Raw genomic sequence first — 15,568 nt, 5'->3', positions numbered from 1 at the left:
CCTGCACTAACTAGTTAGCACATCTGCATTACCATGCGATAACTGGTTAGCACAAGGATACTGCATGAGCCCTTACTGCCTTCAAAACAGGTGGCAGTAAATGCTCATGTGATAACTTTTGAAAATGGCCACACGCTAATGGCAACAGTAGCACACGGGCATTAATGTAAAAAAAGAAAACAGAAAATAGGCCATTTTATGGCTGCAGTATGCGAGAAAGAATCGTGTAAGGACACACTAGGGCAGTGATGGCGAACCTATGGCCCAGCCACTTTCCCTCCAGGCCCGTCCACCCAACATCCCCTCGCATGTCCTACCCGCTTGCGCTGATTACCTCCGTCGAAGCAGCCGCGTCTTTGAAAGCCCTGCCCATCTCTAGCCTTCCCTTCGTGAGTTCGTTCCCTCAGAGTCAGTCCCGCCTTCTGACATCATTTCCAGAAAGGCGGGGACTGATTCTGAGGGAACGAACTCACGAAGGGAAGGCTAGAGACGGGCAGGCCTTTCAAAGACGCGGCCGCTTCGACGGAGGTAATAATTTACATGCAAGGCATGGATGGGAGCGGGAGGGGATGGCAGGGGAGAGAAGAGAATCGCTGGGTATGGATGGATGGAGGGGAGGGCATGGAAGAGGAGGGTTGCTGGACATGGGGGGAGGGCAGGGGAGAGAGGAGGGTTGCTGGACATGGGTGGATGGAGGGGAGGGCAATTGTTGGACGAATGGAGGGGAGGGGAAAAAAGGGAAGACAGGAAGGAGATGCACATGGATGGAGGGGAAGGGAGTTATCAGCATGCATGCAACAGTAAAAATCACATTAATTATTCAAAAGCATGCCAAATGCTTTTAAAGTTCTGTTATTCAGGTTAAATTGCCCTGTTGGCACTTTGCGATAAATAATTAGATTTGGGGTTGCTGTTTGGGCACTCGGTCTCTGAAAGATTCACCATCACTGCACTAGGGCCACGTTTTGCTACTGCTTAGTAAAAGGACCCCTTAGACTCCCGAGTAAATGCTCAGCTTTTTGGAGGGGGGAAATTCCAGGCCTCCAGTAACCAACACAGGGAAAACAAAACAAGTAAAAAACAAAACAAAAAAAAGAGACAAACAAAAGCAAAATCTCGTGACCACATGCTAGCCTTATCCTGGAGGAGGACAGTGCCTGGCAAAATCTTCACTGAACCAGACTCTTCAAAAAACAGACCGAAGACATCCAATATTTAAAATCTATTTATTGAGAGAAGACTCAACAAGGTACCCTGTTTCGGCACTAGGGTGCCTTCTTCAGGAGTCTGGATACTTTGTCTTGAAAGGTTAGTAGACAAAGCGTGCAAGATAGTCTCTTGTGAGTAGCGTATTGGTCTTCAGAAAGACCTTTGGTGTATAGTAGAAGATATGGCTGCAGACCAATACGCTACTCGCAAGAGACTCTCTCTTGCAAGTAGCGTATTGGTCTGCAGCCATATCTTCTACTATAAGCTTTGTCTACTAACCTTTCAAGGCAAAGTATCTAGACTCCTGAAGAAAGCACCTTAGTGCCGAAACAGGGTACCTTGTAGACTCTTTTCTTAATAAATTAATTTTAAATATTGGATGTCTTCGGTCTGCTTTTTTAAGAGCCTGGTTCTGTTCCCACTCCTCTATCTGCTCCTGAGATTTTTTGTGGGACATCGTCATTCTCTTCCACCCCGGTGGTTTTGTAGAATCTTCACTGAATCAGGAAAATATTCCTGCCCCAGAGAAAGACCTACCTACCACCCAAGACATTCTGACTCCAAGAACAAAGAAGCAGGCTTCTCTCTAATGGCTCATGAGCACTACGCTAGTCATACCCACAGGATCAGTGTTGAACTTATTCCCTCTTTTTATCAGTTCCATTTTATTAAATGCTTTTGTTGATGTAAAATAAGGGCTTAGTATTTCTGGTCTATTAGATCTGACTCCAGCTTTAAGTAACTCTATATCACATCAATTTTCCAACCTTTACAATTTGTAATATTTAAGCTACCACAAAGTCCAAAGTTAAATTAATGTCAATGACAGCCTATTTTTATATGCCTCAAACCTCACAATTTCTAACTGAAAGAAAAATACAGAAGTGATGCAAGCAACAGTAATATTGGTTGTGCTGAATTCTGAAAGGGTTCTTCATCCCTTCTGTTTTACACTTCAGACCTGCTCATAAAAATCGCATAACTAGTGTAACCCCTTATTTCTCAATTTTAGCATCTGCATAGGTGCAATTTATAGGAACCACAAGTGTGTTCTGAACTGCCTGGCAAATTACAGTGTGGCACACAGAAAGCTTCTCTAATGATGAAAATTACAGTATGTTTAACGCTACTGATGACTATTTTAGATAAACAGTGCAGATCTTTTCCACAGAACAAGCCTGTGCAGGGCTGGCTGTCGGAGAAAAAAAAATAAAACAGAGGAGAAGAAGCAACCCGAAGTCACTGTTTAACGCCCAACAATCTTTTCACATCCGTGCTCAGACTGCACAACCACAATTGGCATTATTTACTAGACATTTTCCCCGTTCCAAGCATATGGTAAAAGGCATATGAAGAAAAAAAAACACATGAAACCCTACCAATTCTCCAAGTACTCTCTAGCTATGCTTGACTGTAGAATTCACATACTGTTTTCCTTGATTACTTGTCTGCATTGACTAGCCCTCCTCTTTCCATAAAGCCCCCTCCCCGGCCACAAAAATGTCGGAACAGAGCATGCCCAAAAAAGTACTCCACTGATTACCCCAGGATTCTGTTCTACCGCAAACACATCACCATGAAAGCAACTGCTTTTCAGAAACTGTTCATCTAGAGGGCGATGAGAAGAAAATGTATTTGACATTGAAAATTCCAGTAAGATGTCAAGTTTGGATGTGGAGGATCTGCTTTACTGTGCCGCTTCTATTGGCTCTGACACTTTCAGCAGAATTTCCCATCCAATGTAGTCAGACATGGTACAGTCCGAGGACTGAAATATCATTTTGCTCAGTTCATCTAGAACATCAATGCGTGACCGTGATCAAGTCAGATTGAGTTAAGGGAAACTAAGATGGTTGCTTGACATAAAGTAACGCGAGTTGCACTATCTTGGCTGGTGTACTTTTTCTTTTTCGTCTCTTTTGCTACCAGTGGCTATGCCAAAATGGAAGAGTAAGCCACAAGAGGTCCTCTCAGCTCCTCTCAAGGACCTTACCAGCAGACCAACATGACTGAGCACCTCACTCAGAAACCCCATTAGTGAAGTCAGGAGTTGAACAGTTTGCTGTTCCAAAAGGTGAATGGAGTCCCTCCCAGCTTAAGCTCAATGTTTCTCTCAGCCCCGATGAGTGGAATTAGGCTGCAGTAGCTAGGTATCAAAGACATCTGTCGGGACATAGCTGTGATGATTGACCCGGAACGCCGGAAGTGGTACTGAGGCTTCAGCATGGGAGGGAACTTCCAAGTGTCTAGAACAAGATGGTGTAACACTGACTGACAATTTGGCCTCAATCTCAATGGGTGCTGCTGCAGCACATGAGGCTGGCTATTGGAGGCAGCTGAAACTCAAGCCTTTCTGGACGTTGGGGGTTAAGTCCCCTGGGCATATCTATTACTCCTAAAAGTTTGGATAACATTCAGCACAGGCCCTCTCTACAGCGGACATACTGTCCTCTCTGGAGAAAAGACAGTTTTTACTCTTCTTGTGCTTGAAAATCAAGGTGCTGTACATTCTCAAGCACTTGCCCTGGAGGAACTGAAGAACTCAAGTTCAGACTCTGGAATCTAGAGTGAAATCCTTGTTATCTGTTCAAGCAGATTTGATCCATGATAAGTTCTTGGTTCATAAGAATTAGAAGAATCAGATGAGTGCTTTAAATCTATTCCTTCTTAACATCCCCCCAAGTGCCTTGCCCCCCCAACCCCCATGAAAATATTTGAGATCTCCAAGTGGAAGAAGTTGCATTTCAACCTATTTTATAATACTTTTTCTCTTACCATCTGCAAGAAGAGATTTAAGTCTTGGGGAACCTTCAGGTGGGGGGGGGGGGGCAATGTATCTACAGATACTTTGGAACTTACTAGAATGCTGGAGGAATTTGGAGTTGGAGATATAGCTATTAGGAGAGCAACTTTCCTAGTCTCCTTTGTATTCTCCATGCATAGAGATCAGATATTGAGGCTTTTTCCCCCCCAAAGAAGACATTGTGGAATTTCTGGGAGAGAAAGTTTGGATATTTTCTAACCTCTGTAGATCCTCTCAGGAGCAGAGGAACAGATTTATTGCTATCTGCTAGGAAGTCTTTCCATAGTGCTTTTTTTTTTTTTGCTACATATTCCATGCAAATGGGTGTAGGCTGAATGCTAGAAATGCCCATATATTCTTATGGGCGTCTCTAGCGTTTAGCGTGTGCTGATCAATGGTGCATGCTGGGAATGATAATGTGCCTTTCCCTAAGGAAAACAGTAACATCCTACTCACCCCAATTCCAAAAGATACAAAGAAAAAAACGAATGAAATCACCAACTACCACCCAGTAGCATCTATCCCTCTGGTAGTCAAACTGATGGAACTCACGGTTACCAAAAGATCACCAATTCTCAATATTGCACAAATCACAATCAGGATTTTGCGCCAACCACAGCACTGAAACAGTACTAATTACTCTCCTAACCAAATTTAAACAAGAAATTGCAACCAGCAAAAGCATACTTCTCCTACAATTCGACATGTCCAGTGCATTCGACATGGTTAACCACAAAATACTACTAAACATTTTAGAATACTTTGGAATCAGTGGAAATGTACTAGTTGGATTAAGGGCTTTCTAAATACTAGAACCTATCAAGTGAAATCAAATTCGAACATATCACCACCATGGGAACCAGACTGTGGAGTATCACCACTATCAACGATCCCTTTTCAACCTAATGATGACCCCGCTAGCTAAGTCCTTATCCACCCAAGGCCTGAACTCGTACATTTACGCGGACGATGTCACAATATACATCCCCTACAAACATGATTTAACAGAAATCAACAATGAAATCAAACTCAGCTTTAACATCATGAACTCATGGGCAAATGCATTTCAACTAAAACTCAACGCAGAAAAAACACACTGTCTCATCCTCTCATCCCAATACAACACGTACAAACCCACTAACATAAGCACCCCAGACTACACCCTTCCTGTCTCACCAGCCTGAAAATTCTCGGAGTCACAATAGACCGAAACCTCACTCTAGAAAGCCAAGCGAAATCTGTAACAAAGAAAATGTTTCCACTCAATGTGGAAACTCAAACGAGTAAAAACCTTTCTTCCCAAGGGAAATATTTCGCAACTTGGTACAATCAATGGTACTGAGCCACCTAGACTACTGTAATGGAATCTATGCGGGATGCAAAGAAATAATCATAAAGAAACTCCAACTGCTCAAAACACCGCAGTCAGGCTCATATTTGGTACAACGAAATTCGAAAGCGCCAGACCCCTACGAGGAAAAACTGCATTGGCGCCCAATCAAATAACGTATTGCGTTCAAAATCTGCACTGTGGTTCATAAAATCATCTACAGCAAAGCCCCAGGATACATGTTTAACTCATAGACCTACCAACCAGAAACACAACAAGATCAACACGCTCATATACAAATCAACCTATGCATCCAGCTTCTATTATATAAGCACGCAACTTTGGAACGCACTACCAATCACCGTGGAAAACAACGTATGACCTACCAAACTTCCAGAAATCACTAACGACTATCTTGTTCAAAAAGGCATTACCCTAATGATCCAACTTAAATACCTGAATCCTGCAACACAACGATACTAATACTTGAACTGGACATAACGCTTCCTCCTTTCTATTCCCTTATGTCACACATGCACTTTATTATACCATAATATCACTCTGTATTTGTCATACCGGAAAGGCGATCGCCTCACAGTACCATGTAAGCCACATTGAGCCTGCAAATAGGTGGGAAAATGTGGGATACAAATGCAACAAATAAATAAATAAATAAAAGACCCCTATATGTTCCATCTTTGCTTTTACCCTACGCTGTCTATTAAAATGTTTTATTACGTGCTATGATGACATTGTAAGTAGTTTCTATGCCATACTTTGTATTGTTTGAATATTTTTACTGCTGTAATTGTCTATTGCATATATTGAATTTATTCTTACTGTACACCGCCTTGAGAGAATTCCTTCAAAAAGGCGGGGTAAATAAATTTGAATAAATAAATAAATGTGTGGTAGCAATTCTAAATGTTAAATATGTCTTCTCTGAAGCTAAGACTATTTGGATGGATCTAGTTCAGGGTACTACAATAGGATATGGGTGGTTTTTGATATATAATGATGATCGCCTAACCTATAATCCTTCAAATACTAGTTCTCATATTTATATTTTGTTCCATATTTCCTCCTACACCTGATGGTTTTTTTCTTGGTCCCACTTTCCTTTCCTCTTTAGCCTCTAGTCTTTTGTATTCTGGTTTGTTTGTTTGGGTTTCCCTTATTTGCATATTACCTTACTTCTAGTCACGTTTATACTTGATTGTACTCTAAAACTGATAAATACAAAGATTTTTTTTAAACACACACACATGTAGTCATAAGTGCCTGCTTTGTAATGGAGACATTATGACCACAGCATTCAGTGATGTCAAAAATACTAATTAGCCCTTCATTTCAGGCACTTAGAGACCTGCATTTGCAAGAAAGGGAGTAAATTATATGCTGCCAGTACCATGGCGTAGGTAAATTCAGAAACACAGAGCTAAAAGCTGATATTAAGGTGTAACAAAACTAAGCATCTGGCAGAGCAAGGCATGCACATGAGAGTCATCTTGTTACTGGATCAGAATAACCATAAAACTGACCGTGCGAAGTGACAAACATAAATTTCCAGTTTCAGTTCCATTAAAGACTACAGATCTTTCATCTAACAAATCTCTATGACCCAGCACAGGGATGCAAAGCCTTTCACCTGGCTTGCTAATTAAATCCCATTCAAACCAGGAGACACTTAAAGCATCATTTCAGCCTACTGGATCTGAAATAATTTTGTGACAGTACTAAGTTGCACAGCATTAAACCGTATTGAGTTGTTTTAAAAAAATAATACTTTTACTTTAAAAGCTATATTCCTCCATAAATTTTAAGGATAGCATGTGCCACACTTATGGTTCCTGCTGGGAATTATCAGAAGGCAGGTGCTCAATGAGCAGTTCCCCCTAGGAGGACTCAGCCAGAAGCATGGAGGGTACCTGTGACACACTAAACTTCCACAGCAATAATTATTACATTAAGAGGCTGCTTCTACTATATATCTCTGCATAACATTACAACATAGCCAACGGTTAGGCTGGCTGTAGCATGGACATTATTCATTTTATATTACATTCATGGGAGGAATCCCATGCCAGTATAAGCAAAGCATCATCATACTTAGCCCTGGGGGATGGTGGGGGAAGGTTCACTCTCAACAGCAGTGGGACCGGCAAGGACCTAAAATCCGTTTCCACTTCTTTCTCCAAAGCAGATTTCTGTTCATCTGCCAGTGCAATAAAGACCTCACTGTCCCACTGCACTCGTTCTATGCATAAACAGGGGACCCATTTCCAGTGCTCTCAATACATCACTACGTTCAGCACAACAATATGAGACTAAAGCCTATTCAAATATTTCATTTTCTGGGACATAAAAGAAGCACACACGTTGAAAAAAATGCAGAGTATCTACGTATTCCACTACAAATAGCTAGACAATCATGAATGAATCTTAATTGGCAAACGCAAAACTCTTGTGCCTTTTAAACATATACATTCAGGAATGAAAATCAGATCGAAAATGAATTCAATTAATCGATTTTATACTAAGAAACCTGTGTATGCCCTACAGAAAACTCCAAGCAGCAAGCATACTTAAAAAAAAAACAACAACAATGGTTCTGGCTGATTTTAAAGTACAAAAAAAAACCAATGTTACAAACGTTCTCTGCAAAACCCAAGAGTTATTTCACTTTGAGAAGAAATGCAAAAAGCAAGCAGAATCACAAAAGCCCTATTGTCTCCTCACGGCTTCGCTTCACAGGACCTTTGCCAGGGAAACTGAATAACACTTAATAAAATCTTCATTTAATCACGCTACATCTGATTGCGCAAGATCCTTCCCTTTCTCTTCTTACCCATGAATCCTACAGACAAATATTATAATACAGGTAGAAAGCACAGGGACAGTGCATGACGGCAGTCCCCGTTTCTCACCCTCTCCTCCTCCACCACCCCTCAATACACACACACTGTAAACAAAACAAGGAAGGCACTGCATGCATTACAGACACTATAGCACAAATAATTTCGCTTTAACGTACTACAGGACGTCCGATTGCGTTTGCAAAGCCTGTATAGTTCTACTTGACAGCTTGGTTGTAAATACTTATTTGTTAACCTGCGCTGGGAGATGGTAAATCTGCAGGTTGCTAAACACATGGTTGGTTACTCCGATCACATTAAAAAGCCGAAGAAATAGAAACTAGGCATTACATACAGCAGATGTGCATTAAACAGACTTGGATTTCTATGCACGCTAAAAGGGAGAAACTGGATGCACCACCAGCCTTCTCTTCCTTGCTATCAGGCTCAGGTTGAGCCGGATTCCAAGCACGTTGTGCAGTGTAGACTCAAGCTTAGCACTTCCAGCAACTTCACGTAAACAAAACTAAGCGTACCGTATTCACTTTAAGGAAAAAGGCAACCTGTCAGGATTCCTGGGAAGGGCTGGCATTTCTGCACATGAAGTTCTCCTTACCCCCTTGCTCGAAACCAGCTCCCCCCACTTCTCGTTCACAACAGTGAAACAAATTCAGCCAACTGCTGCTGTGGCAGAGGGTAGCGGGGATCACTTCTGGGCCGGCTCTAAACAGCGTGGAAAACAGACGGATCCAGCCACGGAAATCACCCAGAATGAAATCATACCCCCACCTTCCAAACCCCACAACCTACCCACGCAGGAGCTAGCGGGACACAAGTTCCAGAGGTAAGGGAGCGATGGATTTAAGCAGGAAATGAATCAAGATCCGTCTCTACCCAGAACTTTCCCATCCGGTCGTGTCCACAGCGAGCTGCTATCTGTGGTGGGGGCCTCCTCACGCCTCGGGCCACAGCCCGCATCCCGGGTTCTGGCTCTCCCTCTCCTCCTCGCCAAGCCCGGTACAGAAACACCGAAGCCTGGCTCAGCACACGTACCACGGCCAAGCAACCCATGCTGCGCCCCCCTAGGAAACTGGGAGCACGCGCGCCCATCGAGCCCAGCTCCGGCTGCTCTGGGACCCAGCCGCGCGCGCCTCCCCCTTGCCGGCTGGATGGGTGGGTGGGGTTAGCAGCCCTGCCTCCCCCTCTCTGCTGTACCTACCAGCTGATCCAGCAGCCAGCCTTCCGCCGTCCTGTCATCTTGGAGCAACAGGGAGGAGGGAGAACACATGCAAACTCCTTCCTACCCCCGTTCTCTTTACACACAGGTGAGAGAAGCAACAAAGGGACTTCGAGTCGAGAGCTGAGCTACTCATTCCGATCCACGAAAAGGCTCCGTTGCTCTGAACTGAACGCTACCCCCGAAACAGCCAAGGAGATAAAGGGAAAAGAAGGCAGACAATCGAAGGAAACCCAGCCCCCATCCTTTCAGAAAGAGGAGGGGGCGCTTTCGAAAATAGAAAGAGCGGGGATGAAAAGAGAATCTGCACGGCCCAGGGTGTAAATGCCACGGGAAAGCCGTTTGGGAACTAGAACAATGAACTGCCTTCAGCTGACCTGAAGATACTGCTGGCTGACCGTACACGCCCCGTCAAGGGAGGGGGAGGGGAGGGACTGAATTGTCCAAGCAAACTGTAAACATAAATAAATAAAGCAAGTGGTTTTTGGGCACATAATCAATACCAGCCATTCTTTTCCCTCCAATGTAGGAGGAAGCAATTCCTTCTTTTGGTTCTGCTACCTTAACTGGTCTTGTAGATTCAGCTGTTAAAGGCTTTGGTCAAGCTGAAGAAGCTCAGACACCTTGCAAATGTCATGTCTGCAATTTTCCTGCAATCACCAGTTTTTGCTAAAAGCAAGAAGGAAGTAGAAAATATCTGTTTTTCTCACCTACAGACCCTAAACAGTGCAACTTGAGGCTGTTTTTCAATACATTAAGTATTCTCTCCTTGTGATAGTGTACAACTTTTTTAGGAATAGAACTGTGGGATTGACAGTTTCATTTGGGGGAAGCATAGGGTGTGGCTTGTCACATCAGTGTATTCATTTGCATATATACATCTCATACCTATGCAGTATGGTTATTTAAAAAACAAAGAACAATCACACATATGTACTAGACTAAAATGTCAGGGCCAGATGCACAAAGCTTAACCTGCTGTTATCGTTTACTTTAGACTGGTTCTATAAGTCTAAAGCAAGCGATTATGTAAACTGTAATGCACAAAGGGGTTTTCTATGGCTCTAAAGTGTGCTGTTTAGCAGCCAGGAGAACCCCATGCAAATGTATTACAGTGGGCTCATTAGTATTCTAATGTGTATTCCGGAGGATGCAGCACTGTATAGCAGCAGTAATTTAACGCACAAATTTTACGGCTGCTCTGTAGCTGTCGGAGAGGAGAGAAGCACAAGCAGGCTTCCTACCTCTCACCTCCCGATGCCCCCCCCACAAATTTTTAAAACATTTCCCTGATGGTCCAATGGATCCTGCCCCCCTCCCCACCACACCACACACGAATCGTCAAGTTCATCATGTAGGCTAGTGCTGAATTATAGTGCCTTGATGCAGGGTTTTAGCCCTAAAGGATCCCCATTGAATTCTCACAATACATTGATCATATGAATGGTATCATTAACATATGATGGCATCAATGGCACATATGGACATAAGAAAAACATCAACAAAGATGGTTAATAGTTCCAGAATGGAACCATTTCCTGATACAGTTGGTCTTTTGGGTAGTTGAGTAGCGGATTTATGAATCATTTATAAAGTAGCTAACCTTACATTTAAAGTTCTCGGGCTAGGCTTTCCTGACTATCTTTCCTCTCTCATTAACCCCACTCACCAGCAAGGGTTCTCCGTCAATCAACGATCATTGCCTAGTCTTCCCGAGTTCTAAATTTGCACATCTCGAATCTACTAGACATAGCACCTTCTTTTTCTTGTCACCACACATCTGAACAATCTTCCCCTTCTTCTTCGTAGTAACCTCTCTTTTCGTAGCTTCAAATCCGAACTGAAGATGTGGCTTTCAAATAGGCCTTTGGAGATGCAGACTAATGGGAGCCACCAGTTAAACCCACCCCCCTCCCAACAATACCAGTCCTTTACCTTCTCTTCCCTGCCTCACCCTTTTTTCCTTCCTTCCCTCTTTATCCATGTTTTTGTTTTTTGTCCTTTTGCTGATCGTTTAACCTTTTCTGTTATTGATGGAGTTCCTTTCCTTTTTCTTGATTGGTAGTATATAAACCGCTCTGCTCTGCCTGTCAGTTAGGGCAGTATAGTAAATTGCAAAAAATATAAACTATAATTTCCTTGGATAATTTCCCTGGTGGTCCAGTGGACCCTGACCCCCCCCCCCCCATCCCCCTCTCCCCATGTCCAGCATCACATCTCTATGTCCCTATCCCTTCTCATGTTCAGCTTCTCCCCTTATTCCTCCTTTCCCCGATCCCCTCTTGTCTTTCCTCCCCCAGTTCCAGCATCTCCCTTCCTTCTCTCTTGTCTTCCCCTCCCCCTTCCATCGAGCCTCTGCCCTCCTCTCCTTCCTTCCTTCCATTCATAATCTGCCCTCCTTCTCTGTTATCTTTCCATCCAGCCTTTGCCATCTCCCTCCCCTACCTTTTCTATCCAGCCACCGTCCAATCTCTGTAACCCTCAATCCAGTGTCTGCCCTCTTTTCTGTCCCTTTTCCATCCAGCTTTTGTCCTCTCTCTTCCCTCATCTCTTCTATCCAGCCATCATCCAATCTCTGTAACCCCCAATCCAGCATCTGCCTCCTCTCTATGCCCCCTTCTACCCTGACACCTCTGCAGCAGCAGCAAAATTCACCATGGGGCCAGATTCTCCATTGGCGTGGCTGCTGGTTCCACCTCCCTGATATCACTTCCTGTTCTGGGACAGAGCCGGCAGCCAGTGCCAATAGTGAGAGTCCGGCCCCGTGGTAAGCTTATCTTCTTTTGTCACTGCTGCTGCTACTGAGGGAAGCAGCAGCAGCGGCTTGGGTGGCAGCAGGAGGGAGGTGGGCAAGTCCTGAATCGGGACTCCCGATTTTTTGATGAAATGAATTAATTAGAATTGATTCAAATTGTGAATTGGACAGCACTATTCCAAACACTTTGGACAACGTTTTGGTCTAGACCTGTTTTTAGAATGAATAAGGCACAAAAAGTTGTCCTAAATAACCAGATGACCACTGGAGAGAATCAGGGATGACTCCCCCTTATTCCCCCAGTGGTCACTGACTCCCTCCCACCCCCAAAGATATGATTAAAAATATTACTTACCTGCCTTTATGACAGCTTCAGATGTTATAGCCAGGTCTATTAGAGCAGCAAGCAGGTCCCTGGACTAGTGTAGTGGTCAGTGGAGTGCACTATAGAGAGGAGGACTCAGACCCATATCCCCCTCTGTCTGTTACACTTATGGTGGAAAATGTGAACCCTTCCACGTCCCCCCGAAACCTACTGTACCCACAAATAGGTGACCCCTTCACCCATAAAGGCAATTGTAATAGTGTACAGTTGGATACAGTAGGTTTTTGGTGGGTTTTAGAGGGCTCAGCATATAGTATAAAAGGGAGCTTTTATATGTCCCCTAGGTTGCTCCATTGCTCTCCTGGGATGTTTGTGTGGCTAGTCTACTAAGAATGCTGGCTCCATCTACGTCCCAATGGTTTGATTTTCTATGTTTTTCACTTGGCCTTTTTTTTTTTTTTTTTTTTAAATGGCCCAAAAAGATAAATGCACAGAGCATGAAAACACCTTGCATGTAGTGATTAAAAAAAAAAAACAGTTATCTTGCTGTTTTGAAAATGGCCATATTTCCTATTCGGGTTTGAGATGTTTAGTGCACAACGTCCAAAGTCCGACTCAGATATCATATAAAAAATGCCCCTCCATGTGACTCATATTCAAACATTAACAATAAGCTTCATATAACACGGTTCTGTCACAAAGTATCAAAGCAGCTAATAAAATCAAGCATAAGTTATTTCTGCTTTATCAACTTTTCAGCAATACAGGCTTCTCTACTTTTTTTCTTTTTAGAGATTAGAACTAAAAATCAACACTTAACTAGCATACTGATTGCTTATTCGCTCAACAGAGTGCCGCTGTTTCGCAAGGGCTTTTTCAAGAGCGGGGGAAGCAGGATGCGAGAGAGAACTGTCACTGTGGGGGAGAGGGGGTAGGAGAGGGAGGAAAGTAGCAGTACTTGAATATTAGTCCCTCCAGCTTAGACTCGAGTTAACAGTTTTCCCCCCTTTTTCGGGGGAAAACTGTTAACTTTGCCTATACTTGGATAGGCTTATATTCGAGTATATATGATAAATGAGATTCCTCAGTAAATCAAATGAAAGAGCAAAACTGGGAGCAGGAGTTTGCTATTGCAAACCTCATTACTGATACTGAGGATCATCTCATCTTAAATTTTGCTGTTTAGTGAATATAGCCTGTAAGAACAGTGATATTGCCTGTGTTTGTTGAACTGGTTACTGGTCTCCAGTCAAACAGAACAGTGATGAGTTGGGTCACTTTGAAGTGGAGATGAAGATGAAGCTGGTCACAATTCTTGGTGAACAGACATATGTCTCTATCACGGCAGACTGCTCATCATCCCATGGGAAATTTTACAGCGGGGTGACTGTCCACTGGATTGATAAAGTCTTTACAGAGGAAGTCTGCTTGTCTGGCCTTAAGACTGAAGGGTTCCCACACATTTGACGTACTTACATCAGTTCTCGAAGATATTCAAACAGTTTGCCATCAGATGAAAAAGTGTTAGAACAACAACAGACAATGATTCCAGGTTTGTGAAAGCCTTCATTGTAATTAGACAGCATGACAATAACGAATATAAATAAGAAGATGCAAGTGATGAATTAGACAGCATTACTTCTAATGCAGATGATAATGACAATAATGATGATTAAGTACTCTTTGCTAGACAGAAGTCAAATGTTTCAGACAGAGATTCCATTAATCAATACCTGCAGACCAAGGGTCTCTTTTACTAAACCATGCTAGTGATTCCCGTGTGGCAAATGTGAAGTAGCCCATTCAAATTGAATGAGCTGCGGCACATTTGCCATGCCAGGAATCACTAGTGCAGTTTAGTAAAAGAGGCCTCAAGTCATTAGACATCAATTTGATTTGAAGGAACTTTTTATTAGACTGAACAAATCCACTTTCTGTTAGTGCAGTTGTTGAACACCTGTGCTGGATTAATGACTCACAAGTGCACTTGCATGAGTGACGGTCATTTTCAAAAATCTAGTTTTATTAAAAGCAAAGTAAATTGAATTGTAGAGCAATAAAGTTGTTGAGATATTAACATTAACAATACTTGTGTTCATTGTAGTTGTGGTACTTTTACTTTTTACTCAAAAATATTATATTAGGCAATAATATTTTTACTTTCAATTAGTACAGTTTAACTGTGTTTTTCACTGTACTTTTACTTAAGTGCTAAAATGTACATTTATTTTTACTTTAAGCACTTTGACCTAATACTTTAAACACTGGCGTCACTACAGGTGGCAAGTGACCCTCCCCAAAATTGCCTTACCACTCCGAAATCTGCACACTTCCCTCAGTGAGTCCAGCATTCACCTCCTCCTTATTTCTCTCTGTGTTTTTTCCCTTGCCGCAAGCCCTATAAAGTTGCACTGTTCACTGGCTCTGAGGGCAGTGATTGCAACAGGCTCTCTCTCTGGCCAGATCCAGGGTCCTTCCCTCTGTTGCAACTTCCTGTTACTTTGTCGCATGGGAAGGATGCGGCAGAGTGAAAGATGTGGCGCAAATGGAGGGAGTCTGATGTGATGCTGTCAGTCAGAGCCGGTGAATGCTGCAAGTGTAGGGCCAGAGGCGAGGGAGAGATGAGAGAGGGAGGTAAGGTGAGATGCCAAACTTGTGGGAGGGAGAGGGGAGAAAGTGCGCCTGGATTTATGGAAGGGAAGGGAGAGGGGGACATACTGCATGTGAATGGGAGGGATAGGAGAAGGGAACATTCAGCGCATGGCTGGAAGGGGAGGGAGAGGAGAAGAGAGGGGAACATGCTGCTCATGGATGGGAAGGAGAGGAAAGGGGGATATGCTGTACATGGATGAAGAGAGAGATGAAGGGTATATGTTGTACATGGAGGGAAGTGGGAAGGGAGAGGGGGAAATACAGAGAGGAGAAGGGAACATGCTGCACATGGATGGAAGGGAAGGGAGAAGGGGGAAGTGAAGCACATGGATGGAAGGGAAGGGAGATGAGAGAGAGGGGGACATGGATGCACATGGAGGGAAGGGAGAGGACAGGAGGACA

The 15,568-nt window shown here is 43.3% G+C and overlaps 1 protein-coding gene across 1 annotated transcript in view; it reads right to left on the bottom strand.

Annotated features, from left to right (window-relative positions):
* MID2 (midline 2) overlaps window positions 1-9,775 on the bottom strand; it is a 721,370-nt gene extending 711,595 nt beyond the window's left edge. The window contains exon 1 of the mRNA XM_030209458.1: window positions 9,092-9,775. The gene's annotated coding sequence lies outside the window, so the exon portion shown is untranslated. The remainder of the gene's footprint in view (window positions 1-9,091) is intronic.
* Between the last annotated feature and the right edge of the window lie 5,793 nt (window positions 9,776-15,568).

Source organism: Microcaecilia unicolor, chromosome 7, assembly GCF_901765095.1.
Source record: "Microcaecilia unicolor chromosome 7, aMicUni1.1, whole genome shotgun sequence".
In the NCBI taxonomy this organism is placed as follows: domain Eukaryota; kingdom Metazoa; phylum Chordata; class Amphibia; order Gymnophiona; family Siphonopidae; genus Microcaecilia; species Microcaecilia unicolor.
Note: the sequence above shows the minus strand (reverse complement) of the source record. Positions and strands in the feature narration are given on the sequence as shown.